The following is a 13594-nucleotide window of genomic DNA, read 5'->3' as shown; positions in this document are numbered from 1 at the left end:
GTATAGTTACCCACACTTATATTTTGTCTATTCTGCTTTGTCTTGAACAAATATTATTTGAACTGTGTCTCTATCTTGATTTGGCAACAAAAACTAGAATGGTATAGACCATAAAGTGACTATGGTACATATATATATATATATGTTTGTTTCATGCTGTTATCCTGTCCACTTTACTACTGGAGACATTTACCAAAATGAGTTTCATATACAACATGGTAAACATGTGATGTGTATGCTTGTTTCTCTTTTAGAATGCGGACAAAATATTGGAGAACAGTACCGCGTTATCCAATGGTAAAGGAAGTAATGCAGATAAGGTTCAAGATAGTGAGACATCCCTGTTGGTCTCCAAGAAAGCTAATAAAAACTATCTTGATGACAGTGAGGGAACCCAAAAGTCCTATCTTGATGTAGTGTTCGAGTTACTGGCCACTACTACTGGCACAAGCTCTTCGAACTCGCTGCCTGAATTAGTTCGTCTTCTTGAGTCTCAACTTCAAGTTCAAAGACATTGATCAGATGTGCTGCGACAGGAAGTTGACGGACTGAGGAAGTCCCTGCAGAATTCAGATGCATATTTTCTGGTGCAACAGCAAGCGCTGGAGGATTTAAGCGCCAAACAAGAGAAAGTTAATAAGCTTGCTAAGCATCTTGCCAGCATTATGGGTACCCAGGATATTGTTTCTTGAGATCTTCTGAAGTGGTTTCAGTTCTAGATTTGTTTTGCTGCGACGTTTATTTGCGCTGGTTGCCAACTATGACAACCAGTGTATATGATATGCTGCTTTGTTCCCTATGTTTGCACTGGTGGAGAAATTTGATGCCCAGTGGACGTATTATGTGTAATAGCCGTGATAGCCTAGCATTAGTTGCTTGCTTATTTATTTCCTTGTTGTCTTGTTTATTTGTTTGCTTGTAGTCATTGTAGTTCTTTTTCCGCGGTTAGCTAGTGGCTGCAATAACCTATTTTTTAAAACTAGGCCATAATAACCATGGGCTAATATTTACTATAGTTACACTGGGCCTCCTACTGGCTGTAGTTACAGTGGGCCTTCTACGGGCCGTAGAAACAATGGGCCTTCTACGGGCCGTATTATCAATGGGCCTTATACGGGTCGTATAATCGATTGGCCAAACATGGGCCAAACAGACCGCATTATGGCCGTAAATGGGCTAGAGTTGGAATCGTCCGTTCATGGGCCGACCATAACGGACCATCGTTAATAGGCCGTATTTGATGATGCTATGAAATCGGCCCAACGTATTAACGGACCACAAACAGGCCGACTGTAACCACGGGCTGAATTTGGCCCACAAGCAGAAAATGACAGTAACGGGCCGTAAGTAAACGAATGCTGGAAATGAGCCCAAGATTAAATGCACTCTGAGAAGGCCGAAAGATAACATGGGCTGGAAACGGCCCAACGGAATAACGGGCCATTAATGGGTATAAAGTGATACACTGTTCATTACGGGCCAGTTTCACCACGGTTCGTTAATGGGTGTAAAGTGATACACTATTCATTACGGGCCAGTTTCACCACGGGCCGTTAGTAGGCCAAGAGTTACATAGGGCCTCATATGGGCCGAAAGACGTCATGGGCCAGAAATGAAAATGGGCTGGAATCATATTGGATGGCCCAGATGACGCTACTGGGCCTAATTCGGATAGGGCATAACGGGCCTTGTGTTAGCGGGCTGTAAATGGGCTATATTCGAACAGGCCGTTAACAGGCTTTCCATGGGCCGGCCCACCAGCTTTTGACCAAGTCAAACGGGCCAGCCTTTTCATAGGAATGGGCCTCTGTTGGGCCGTGCCACGTGTCGATGTATCATAGGCGCCTTCCATCCAATGAGTGGTTGACATCTGTCCCAACGATGAGCCGACACGTGTTTCCTCCAGCCAATGATGATTTTACACGTGGAAAATCCCCATTGGTCGGGGCTGTTAACGGGTTACCGGATCCAAAACCCGACCCGATAGATTAACGGCGTTCCGTTACGGTGGATGCCACGTGTCGGTCACCCTTGATGAAAGCACTTCTGTGACGCGCGATTTATCGTCATGGAAGCAGAAACTTCCGTGATGATAATTTTGGTAATGTCATGGAACACTTCTACGACTGCACAGGTATGAGTATCTTGATTCTGTCATAAATTTGTCATGGATGTACATGCGTGACAAAAAAAAACGACCTACTGTGACAAACACGTATCATCACGAAAGTGTATTTTTTTTGTAGTGCAAAGAAGGACAAATCCTGGCGCCTATGTGTCAATTTCATGGACCTTAACAAGGCTTGCCCAAAGGATCCCTTCCCCCTCCCCCACATCGATCAAATTATCGATGCTACCACAGGACACGATTCATTGTGTTTCCTCGACGCATACTCCGGCTACCACCAAATCAAGATGGCGGAGTCCGACCAAGCCGCAACGGCATTTATCACACCATACGGACCCTTCTGTTTCAACACGATGCCTTTTGGGCTCAAAAACGCCGGTGCAACATATCAGCGCATGATTCAGACATGTCTAGAGAAACAGATCGACAAAATAGTAGAGGCATACATAGATGATGTGGTCGTCAAAACCAAACACGTCGACTCTCTAATAGATGACTTGAGGCTCAAATTCGACAACCTACGAACATATGACATCAAGCTCAATCCGGAAAAATGCGTTTTCGGTGTACCAGCCGAAAAGCTCCTGGGCTTCATTGTCTCCAGTAGAGGAATTGAAGCAAACCGGCCAAAATCCAAGCTCTGTCATAGTTGGCTATCCCAACAGACCTCAAACAAATCCAGAAATTAACCGGATGTGTGGCGGCTCTAAGCCGCTTTATCTCCTGCTTAGGAGAAAAGGCATTACCCCTTTATCGCCTCCTTCGGTGCACCGAACACTTTGAGTGGACGGATGCTGCCACAGCCGGATTGGAAGAAATAAAAGCCATACTGGCAACCAGCCCAATCATGGCCGCGCCAAGCATCGGCGAACCAATGTTGTTGTACATTGTGGAAACTCATCAGGTTGTAAGGGCAGTGCTCGTCATCGAACGAGAAACGGACGGACATAAATTCCCCCTTCAAAATCCGATATAATTATGTATCCACTGTCCTCACTCCATGCAAATCATGGTACCCACATTATCAAAAGATAGCCTATGCGGTATTCATGGCATCTCGGAAGCTACGACACTACTTTCAAGAGTGTTCAATTACAGTAGCCTCGGAAGTGCCACTTAATGATATTATAAACAAGCGCGACGCCATGGGACGGATGGCCAAATGGGCCATTGAGCTCCTCCCGTTCGACATAACATTCAAACCCCGGCGAGCCATTAAGTCACAAGTATTGGCCGACTTTGTTGCCGAATGGATGGAAGCCGAACTCCCTAAATAGTACGGCGCATACTCCAATTGGATCATGCACTTCGACGGCTCCAAAATGCTGGCTGGTCTGGGGGCTGGCGTCGTCCTAACGTCCCCAACCGGAGATACAGTTCAATACGTACTCCAGATACTGTATACTGACTCCAACAACGCAACCGAATACGAGGCCCTGTTACATGGTCTTCGTATGGCAGTTTCCATGGGCATTCAACGCCTGGAGTTGCGTGGGGATTCGAACCTTGCAATATCCCAAATAAATGGAGACTTTGATGCCAAGGATCCAAAAATGGCGGCCTATCGCAACGCCGTCCTAAAGATGTCAGCTCGGTTCGAGGGGCTCGAATTTCACCATGTGGCCCGGGAAAACAATCAGGCGGCGGATATCCTTGCTCGCATCAGCGCAAAACACGATGCTGTGCCCCCCCCCCCAACATCTTTTTGGAGAGGTTGTTTAAGCCATCCGTGGTATGGTAAGGGGACACCGGTAACAATAGTACGAACCTGGCCAAAACGCCCGATACCGAACACTCTGACATTATCAGAGGCTCTGCCACCGAAATAACACCTTTAGCCCACATAATAATGGCCATCATCGCCCCATGGAAAGAACCATTCCTGGCCTACCTAACTAGGTAGGAACTTCCCGAAGACCAAAATGAGGCATGCTGCATAGTGCGGCGATCTAAAGCCTACAGGGTCCACGAGGGAGAGCTATATAAAAAAAGCACTACCGGAGTCCTTCAAAGGTGCATCTCCGAAGTGGAAGGGCGGAAGCTTTTGGCAGAAATTCACACCGGACTCGGCGGCCACCACGCCGCAGCCCGGGCCCTTGTAAGCAAGGCCTTCCGTACAGGTTTTTATTGGCCAACGGCCCGGGTAGATGCACAGGACTTGGTCCAACGCTGCGTCGGTTGCCAGCTTTTTGCAAACCAAAGCCACATGCCACCCACCGCCCTCCAAACAATCCCCATTACCTGGCCCTTCATGGTCTGGGGGCTTGACATGGCTGGACCCCTTAAATGGGGAACCCATAAGAAAAAAATACTTCCTGGTCATGGTGGATAAATTCACCAAATGGATAGAAGCCAAACCTGTTAAAACGGCCGAATCCAGACCGGTGATAGACTTCATATCCGGGGTTGTACACCGTTATGGCGTCCCCCACAGCATCATCACAGACAACGGCACGAACTTCACAGCCGACGAGGTAAAACTCTGGTGCAGCAACATGGGTATCAAGCTCGATTATGCTTCTATTTATCAGCCACAAACTAACGGCTAAGTCGAGCGAGAAAATGGTCTTCTCATGAGCGGCATCAAGCCCAGATTAGTGCAGTCCTTAAAGGAATCTAACACACACTGGGTAGAGGAGCTCGACTCTATACTCTGGGGGCTACGGACCACGCTGAATCGTACTACCAGATACACACCCTTCTTTATTGTGTACGGCGCAGAGGCGGTTCTGCCCTGCGACATAATTCATGACTCACCTGGAGTGCGCATGTACGAAGAAAGAGAAGCCAAGCTCGATCGGCAGGAGAGTCTGGACACCCTGGAGGAGGAGCGCGACGTGGCAAAAGCCCGTTCCGCATTCTATCAGCAACAGGCTCGAAGATACCAAAGCAGAGAAGTATGGGCCAAAACTTATAATGTTGGCGAGCTAGTTCTACGCCTGCCGGAGAAGAAAAAGACCAAGATCGAGCCTAAATGGGAAGGTCCCTTCATTATTGACAAAGTTCTAACCGATGGAGCGTACCGTCTGTGGGATGCAACGGATAATCGACTTGAGCCAAACCCATGGAACACAGCCAGGCTCCGAAGATTCTACGCCTAGTGCCGGACTCTATGTCCGTCTCCTTCCTCTGTCCATTTTTTGCATATACATTATCTGTTTTTTCTTTCTTTCTTCCCTTTTTCTTTCTCAAGGCCTTCAAGGGCCAACTTGTGCCTTGCTTGCACACTATTGATGCGCTAACCGCGCTCATTATACCTGGGGGCTTCTTATACAAAAGCTTAATTATTTATCTGGGCTTCATGCCCCGCACATGTGTTATTCTTCCGCATGTACCTTTTCTTCGTCATTATATGCATCGATATGACTTAAGTTTTGGCCAAGCTGGGTTGCCTGGCTCTTGTATTTATGCCCTACGTTCCCGTTAATTCGGCTAGGGCATAAGGGGAGCACCTCTGCGATTGTTACTGTCGGGTCAGCCGGATGTGTACCTCAGACTGGGTGAAGCCGAAAGCTAGCGTTCTTAAGGGAATATTCGGTCGGTGAACAAAAGATGATTTTTATTTATTTTCCATATGTGCCCCCAGATGTTTTTGCCTACGTCTCTTCTCGCAGTCCGGACATGCACTTTAGGGCATGCGTACCCAGGGAAAGGAACCCTTAACGGAACTATTCTCCCTGGAAGATGTTTCTTACTACCCATGTAATATAACATAACTAGTTGGGTACTTGTCTGTTCAAGCACTAATGACCCCTACGCCTGGTTTCCACGCATACCCCGGTTCTTATATAACTGAGTGGGTATTCGGATACACTCCGGACTATCGGGTCCCGAGGTTGAAGCGAAAAGGTTCGCCATGACAAATGATTTACAATCCGGCTAGAAGGCATTATACATGTCACCTTAATTACATAGTCATTTAGACTGACTAAATTCTTCTTCTATACCATCCAACAGGCTGTCTAGCCTACAATCCTGTTGGGAATACTTTGTGGCTAATTCTACTTGCCCATACACTAAGCTAACGGGGATCTCTTTCCCATGGGGCCCCACAGGTCCGACCTCGGCCATGTGGTTTGGGTCAGCCTTGGTATACCGCGTCTTCACCATGGCCCAGGCTTCCCTGGCACCTTGACGGCAGGCTGATATCTTCCATAATCGGAAGCGCCGCCGTGCTCCCTTGAGCTTCTCCACAAGCTCTCCAATGCCTGCTGGCAGGGAGACGGATGGCCACAAGTCCTGGGCAATACTTTGCATCACCTGCCGAACTTGTTCGCGCAGTTGTGCGAGCTCGGGAAGAAGATCCCCCGTAGACCCGGGCATCTCTTCCGCGGGATGACCCGTTAGCATACCTGGAGACATAACTCTGTTTGCCGGCTTCTTCGCCGCACTCTTTTAAGGGTTCGTTCAAGCACTTACTGAAAATGCCGCATCGAAGCCGCTTATTCTCCTTCATGGAGTCCGCAAGCTGGGCTCGAACATCTTTTAGTTCCATGCTCAGCTTGGTATTGGCGTCTTGGAGATTGTTTTTCTCCCGTATGACCTTAGTCAGCATGCGTTCGCCAGCCTTTAGCTGTCGTATGACATGCTGGTCCTCCGGATTCTCTCTAGAGTCATCTGCAATATCTATTGTTAGATTTGCAGCCATGCCGCACACTATATGGTACCTATCATTCTTTGAAACAAGTGTTACCATCTGGGGACTTTTCAGGTCCCTTCAATGCAGCAACGGCGGCCCGAAGTTGGGTCTTGCATTCCTCCAGCTCCTGTGACAGTCGAGTATTCTTCTCTGTAAGAACCTGCACAATAAATGATCCTGAAATCAGTTGTGCCAACTATTTCAAGTCTCAGGGGCTAATGATATATATACTCATCAAATTTTCTTACCCATACATCCTTTACATACTGGTCCGTGGCTCTGGCTAGACCATTTTGAGCAGCACGGATGTATGCATCTCCTGAGTTGAATGCATCAAACGCCTCTAGGGAGAAACAAGCGTCATGGAGTACGGCTCGGCGACGCCTGTGATTCATGGCACTCTCCACTTCGGAATTCATAGCTGATATCTTATCCGCATCCTCTGTAGAAGGAGCATCCGGCGTGTGCCTCGTGTTAGCTTTCGCCTCTGTGTCCGGCCCTGGAGCCCGACTGGTAGAGGCGTGATCGGCGACCTCTCCGGATATTGTCCGGTGAGCGTTCTTCCTTCTAGGAAACACGGGTGTTATTATGTTTTTAAAGACGACAACCACGGAGTGAGGTGTTGCATCATACCTCTACGCCGGCGTCTTCGTTCGGACCGCCTTCCTTTTTAGCCTGTCCGGCTTTGAAACCCCTTGTTGGCGAGTCACCGCAGGCTCGGCATGGCGTCCCGAGGGCCTTCCCTATAAAACACCGTTTGTATACGGTAGGTGAAGTGCATAAAAGGAAATCCTTTTCAAAGGTTGGTACTCCGGTCTCATTTACTTGCAAGGCTGGGAGTAGCCCATGGTAGTCGGCTATAATGGCCACCAGGGCGTCATCACAACTTAGCTGATAGAAAATCCTATCAATCAGCTCCACGAATATGTCCAGATCCTCTTTGAGGCCGGGGTCGAGGACCCGTTGAGGATCCTATGGTTGTGGAAGTGGGCTATTGATCTCCCCTACCACCTTATGCAGTTCCTGTGATGAAACGGCAAGGTAAATATTTATCATGAAAACAAGGGAAGGATGGAAGTAAAAAAGAGCGGAAGCTCACCCAGCTTCGAGGGTTGTTCATGGAGAATCCATCCCGTGGCTTGATGCGGAGGAACTCCTCTTCTTCCCCCTTATACAGATCGGATAGAATTTTTGCTAGAGCAACAACTGAGTCCGGTCCCTTGCTCCCGCAGCGAGTGGCATCATCCTCCCCGTTGAAGTGCCATAGGGGGTGGCGTCGATATTGAAGTGGCTGCACCCCCGCATAATGCATATTGCCATAACCTCGGTTATGGTCAGTCCTGATTTGTCTAGCAACTTTATACGGATCATCAGATAAAATATGTCTTTATCATCTTCCTCATGTGGGCTCCGTGGGCGCCAGCCTAGGCGTTTCTTCAAAGGAGCGTTGTTGAACTCAGGAAGACCAATCCGGATAGGATCCGGGAGAGGAACATCCTCCATATAAAACCACTCCAAAGGCCAGTCCTCGGACGTCTTCTTCAGGGTACCGGATAGGTATCCAGTCCCGATGATGCGCCATATTTCGGCTGCGCCCACTTGATATATTGATCCCCTCTGTACGGGGCACAAGGCAGAACAACTTCTTCCACAATGCGAAATGAGCTTCGCAACCCAGAAACAGCTCGCAAAGGGCTATGTAACCAGCGATGTGCAATATGGAGGCAGGGGTGAGGTTGTGCAACTGGAGGCCGTAGAACTCTAGGAGCCCTCATAGAAATGGATGGATTGGAAATCCGAGTCCCCTTAACAGATAAGGGACAAGGCATACCCGCTCTCCCTTAGAGGGGTTGGGAAAGCTCTCCGCTTGCTCCCCGCCATTATAGGTGGCGAGCCCGGCTCGAACCGACACCATATACGCTGGAGGGGGGAATCCCTGGGTCTGTAGCTTCACTAATTGGTTGTACAGGACAGAACACTTCTCCAATCTCCGGGCTTGGGGCTGCGGGAGCGAGAGGAGGAGCTGCGCTGGCTGGCCATGCTGGGATGGATTTTTTCGAGCGTGCTCCGATGAATGCTCGTTGAGGGAGGATGGTGTGGTTTTGGATCTGAGGATCCTCATCTCTTTAATAGACAGTTCACTCACATAGATGGGGTGGTAAATGTAAAAACACCCTGGCTCCTCACATTTGCTTAACACATGGAAGATGGCCATTATTGGACGCAGAAGCCAAGAAGCGCAACATTTACGAGAAGCCGGACACTATTTAACAGGTACTCAAAGTTTGAAGAAGAACCTGCCTTGCAATGCGGAAGACAATCTACGCGCCAGACTCATCATCATTGAAGCCTGGTTCAGGGGCTACTGAGGGAGTCCTGGATTAGGGGGTATCCGGACAGCCGGACTATATCCTTTAGCCAGATTGTTGGACTATGAAGATATAAGATTGAAGACTTCGTCCCTTTAGCCGGATGGGACTCTCCTTGGCGTGGAAGGCAAGCTTGGCAATACGGATATGTAGATTTCCTTCCTTGTAACCGACTCTATGTAACCCTAGCCCCCTCCGGTGTCTATATAAACCGGAGGGTTTAGTCTGTAGGACCAAGAAGACAATCATACCATAGGCTAGCTTCTAGGGTTTAGCCTCTCTGATCTCGTGGTAGATCAACTCTTGTACTACTCATATTATCAAGAAAAATCAAGCAGGACGTAGGGTATTACCTCCATCAAGAGGGCCCGAACCTGGGTAAACATCGTGTCCCCTGCCTCCTGTTACCATCCGCCTTAGACGCACAGTTCGGGACCCCCTACCCAAGATCCGCCGGTTTTGACACCGACAATACGGGAATCACAAACCTCAACACAAGTATTTCTACAATCCACAACTACCCACTAGCATGACTCTAATATCACCATCTTTATATCGCAAAACTATTGCAAGGAATCAAACATATCATATTCAGCAATCTACAAGTTTATGTAGGATTTTATGACTAGCCATGTGAGTGACCAGTTCCTGTCATCTCTCTAAATAGATATAAGTGAAGCAAGAGAGTTCAATTCTTTCTACAAAAGATATGCCCACGCTCTAACAAATATAAGTGAAGCAAAAGAGCATTCTACAAATGGCGGTTGTATATGTAAAGAGAAACAGGCAATCCAAGCTTTAAATGATATAAGTGAAGCACATGAAGCATTCTATAAAGCCATACTCAAAAGATATAAGTGAAGTGCAATAAGCATTCTATAAATCAACCAAGGACTATCTCATACTAGCATGGTGCATAAATGAAAAGTGAAAACTAAAGCAAAAGACGCTCCAAGATTTGCACATATTGCATGAATGAAACGAATCCGAAAACACACCGATACTTGTTGAAGAAAGAGGGGATGCCTTCTGGGGCATCCCCAAGCTTAGACTCTTGAGTCTCCTTGAATATTTACTTAGGGTGCCTCGGGCATCCCCAATCTTGAGCTATTGCCTCTCTTCCTTCTTCTCACATCGAGACCTTCTCGATCATCGAACACTTCATCCACACAAAACTTCAACAGAAAACTCGGTAAGATCCGTTAGTATAATAAAGCAAATCACTACTCTAAGTACTGTTGCAAACCAATTCATATTTTGTTTTCCATTGTGTCTACTGTAGTATAACTTTTTCATGGCTTAATCCACTGATATAAATTGATAGTTTCATCAAAACAAGCAAACTATGCATCAAAAACAGAATCAGTCAAAAACAAAATAGTCTGTAATAATCTGAACATTCACCATACTTCTGATACTTGAAAAATTCTGCCAAATTAGGAAAAATAAAAAGTTTGTATAGAAAGACAGTGCAAAAATAATCAGAACCATTTGATGTTCCAGCAAAAAATGTAAAATCGCGCACTACAACCAAAGTTTCTGTCCTGCACCGTACAAATCATCAAGCAAATGTAAACATCCTAAAGGCAAACCTTGGCACATTATTTTTATAATATAATGGAATTGTACAAGGGGACACATATTTTTGTTGAAAAGTTTATGTAATCAAGATTCACAAAGTTTCAGTGAGCATGAACAAAGTTCAAGGAGCTCTCCCACTTCAACAATCCTTGTCTTTCTCACTTTCACTTTCCTTTTTGAAAAAGTTTTGGGTTGCCCTCCTTATTTTTGTTGTTTTTAAACTATATGAAAGCACTCAACAGAAATAAATGACTCTCTAAAACTTCCGGGTTGTCTCCCTGGCAGCGCTTTCTTTAAAGCCATTAAGGTAGGCATATAGTGCTCAAGTAATGGATCCACCCGGATCCCAGGGTATATCAAAGCCAATTTTAATTAACAATGATTTGTAATTTATTAGTGAGCACAAAGTAACATATATCATGTAATGACGAAGTCTAACTCTCTTCCTATGCATCGGCATGTCATAAAGGAACAATTCATGCACACATTGTGAAGGCCAATGCATAGTATAAATAGTTTCTTGCAATTTTACCATGTTGGAAACATAGAGAGGTGGAGATATAGTCCTCTCTCATAATAATTGCAAGTAGGAGCAGCAAGCACATGCATATTATATTCATCAAAATCATCATGTGTAGTAGTAAAAGGCAACCCATCAATATAATCCTTAATAAGCACAAACTTCTCCGATATAGTGTAGTTTGGAGAATTCAAAAAGATAATAGGACTATCATGCGTGGGTGTAATAGCAACAATTTCATGTTTAACATAAGGAACTATATCAAGTTCATCTCCATAAGCATAATTCATATTGGCATCTTGGCCACAAGCATAGCAAGCATCATCAAAAAGGGATATTTCAAAAGAATCAACGGGATCATAGCAATTATCATAGCATTCATCCTTCGGTAAGCATGAAGGGAAATTAAACAATGTATGAGTTGAAGAGTTACTCTCATTAGAAGGTGGGCACGGGTGATCAATCTGCTCTTCCTCTTTTTGTTCTTCGCTCTCCTCCTCATCTTGTTCATCTAATGAGCTCATAGTTTCATCAACTTCTTCTTCCATAGATTCCTGCAAAATATTAATCTCTTCTTTGACAGCGGAGACTTTCTCAATAAGTTCATTAATATCGTAATTGTATTCGTAAGTCTCATAACAATATTTAAGGATAGCTAAATTTTCTGGTCTATAAACCGAATCATCAAAATCTTCAAACTCTTTAAACATAGATTCAATTTCATAAGCACCCATAAAAGCAACAAATTCTTTTATTTGTTCCACATCATAGTAATCATATATACCATTAGCATAAGAAGCTAAGGTTTTATTATCATTAAATTTGCATAAAAAAGGGAAGGTGTGGAGCCTTCGTCCTGGAGCAACAAGTATAATCATATCTCAAGCATAGTTGCCCAGCATACCACTTCAATATATGAATTTGATCCCATAATAGTTTCCCTTTTTGTGTCAAGTGATAATCCCTAAAGTATTCACGTTGATCCAACGTTACTCCCATTACATAATTGAATGGGGTTTTCTCAGGATTATTAAAGTAGTACATAATATCTTTCACATAACCAGCATCGAGGGTTTTAGGAGGTTCCCCATCTCCATGAGCAGAAAGTACACCTAATTTTTTTGCTATTTCGTGTTCCATATCCATAACTAAAGATAAAGAACAACTAAGAACAGCAAATAAAAATTACTTAGTGATAAAGCAAACAAGCACACACACGAGAATATTCACCCCATGCTATAACTCCCCAGCAACGGCGCCAGAAAAAGGTCTTGATAACCCACAAGTATAGGGGATCGCAACAGTTTTCGATAAGTAAGAGTGTTGAACCCAACGAGGAGCTAAAGGTAGAACAAATATTCCCTCAAGTTCTATCGAGCACCGATACAACTCTACGCACGCTTGACGTTCACTTTACCTAGAACAAGTATGAAACTAGAAGTACTTCGTAGGTGTCGTTGGATAGGTTTGCAAGATAATAAAGAGCATGTAAATAAAAAGTAGGGGCTGTTTAGGTAAAGACACAACTAAGTTAGGTTTAGTAGAGAGCTTGTTGTTACGAGAAAGTTATTTGTCCCTAGGCAATCGATAACTAGACCAGTAATCATTATTGCAATTTTATATGAGGGAGAGGCATAAGCTAACATAATTTCTCTACTTGGATCATATGCACTTATGATTGCAACTCTAGCAAGAATCCGCAACTACTAGAGATCATTAAGGTAAAACCCAACCATAGCATTAAAGTATCATGTCCTCTTTATCCCATACGCAAACAACCCCCTTACTCGGGTTTGTGTTTCAGTCACTCACGCAACCCACTATAAGCGAATCATGAACGTATTGCAACACCCTACAGTAGGGATCCCTCACTCTTGCGCGACACGAGAGCACCATAGGACATCACCAATAATAAAACATGCAACTCAAACAAATCACGATCATCAAATAGCCCATAGGACAAAACGGATCTACTCAAACATCATAGGATAGCCATACATCATTGGGAAATAATATATAGCGTTGAGCACCATGTTTAAGTAGAGATTACAGCGGGTAAGAGAGAGGTTACACCGCTGCATAGAGGGGGGAGAGTTGGTGATGATGGCAGTGAAGTTGTTGGTGAAGATTGCGGTGATGATGATGGCCACGACAGCGTTCCGGCGCCACCGAAAGAGAAGGGCAGAGGGGGGCCCTTCGTCTTCTTCTTCCTTGACCTCCTCCCTAGATGGGAGAAGGGTTTCCCCTCTGGTCCTTAGCCTCCATGGCGTGGAAGGGGCGAGAGCCCCTCCGAGATTTGATCTGTCTCTCTGTCTCTCTCTGTTTCTGCGTTCTCAGATTCTTCCCTTTCACCGTTT

This window comes from Triticum dicoccoides, chromosome 5A (genome assembly GCF_002162155.2).
Source record: "Triticum dicoccoides isolate Atlit2015 ecotype Zavitan chromosome 5A, WEW_v2.0, whole genome shotgun sequence".
Lineage (NCBI taxonomy): Eukaryota > Viridiplantae > Streptophyta > Magnoliopsida > Poales > Poaceae > Triticum > Triticum dicoccoides.
The sequence above is the reverse complement of the archived record's forward strand: the minus strand, read 5'-3'. Positions refer to the sequence as shown.